The sequence below is a fragment of the Trachemys scripta genome, unplaced genomic scaffold (assembly GCF_013100865.1).
Source record: "Trachemys scripta elegans isolate TJP31775 unplaced genomic scaffold, CAS_Tse_1.0 scaffold_28, whole genome shotgun sequence".
In the NCBI taxonomy this organism is placed as follows: domain Eukaryota; kingdom Metazoa; phylum Chordata; order Testudines; family Emydidae; genus Trachemys; species Trachemys scripta.
Genome location: NW_023260513.1, coordinates 2,250,032 through 2,251,050, shown reverse-complemented (window position 1 = coordinate 2,251,050; position 1,019 = coordinate 2,250,032).

The following is a 1,019-nucleotide window of genomic DNA, read 5'->3' as shown; positions in this document are numbered from 1 at the left end:
GCCCTACAGACAGCTTGACACGCCTTTATTTTTTTTTCCAGGAGGCTCCTCTTTCCCCTCCCTGCCCAAACTTTTGAGCTGCCCCTGGTCACTGACTGCTGATTTTCACATCCGCAGGCTACACTTCAGGGATAGATTTCTTTAAGGCACTTTTTAATGTAAAATATTTTCCTACATGTCTTTTATAAAGATACTGCAGTGCTGGAATGTTAATTTTAAACAAATGCTAATTGCAAATTCCAGAGGGTAGAACGTTGCTGCTTGAGTTAGGTGCTTTCTCAGTAGCTTTTTCTATTCATGAAGGTTTCTGAACTCAACTGTGTAACCTGGCTCCGCAATATATTTGTCGTACTCACATCTGCTTATTAGGTATGTTGAGCTCTTTCCTGGGAATGGATTCTGTTGCTGACAGAAAACTGCCCTAAACTAGGAGAGCCATATCTAGATATATATGGCTAATCTGTTAGCAATGTGCCAGAGAAGGGATTGAAATCCAGGGCTGCCCAGAGGATTCAGGGGCAAAGCAATTTCAGGGGCCCCTTCCCTAAAAAAAAGTTGCAATACTATAGTAACATGTATTTGGAAATGTAAAAAATAACCAGTGAAATATATTCAAAAAATAGAACAGGAGTACTTGTGGCACCTTAGAGACTAACAAATTTATTAGAGCATAAGCTTTCGTGGACTACAGCCCACTTCTTCAGATGCATATCTGAAACCATTCAAAAAATAATTTTTAATAATTTGAAAATACACAAAATACATTATTTAAAAACATTAAATGCTTTAATGGTATGTATACATTTGCAATTACATAATGGGCTGTCGCTGGGTGATGATTGGTGCCAATGGACTGTCGTTGCCTGGGGGTGGCGCTGCTGTTACCCAGGGCTGGGTGGGGAGCTGGGCTCTGGGTTGCGGGGTGCCCGGCTCAGAGGGGCTGGGCAGAGAGCTGGGGGTCAGGGCTGGAGGGGGATGAGGTCAGGGGGGTGCCTGGCCCCAACCCCTTACCATGCTGC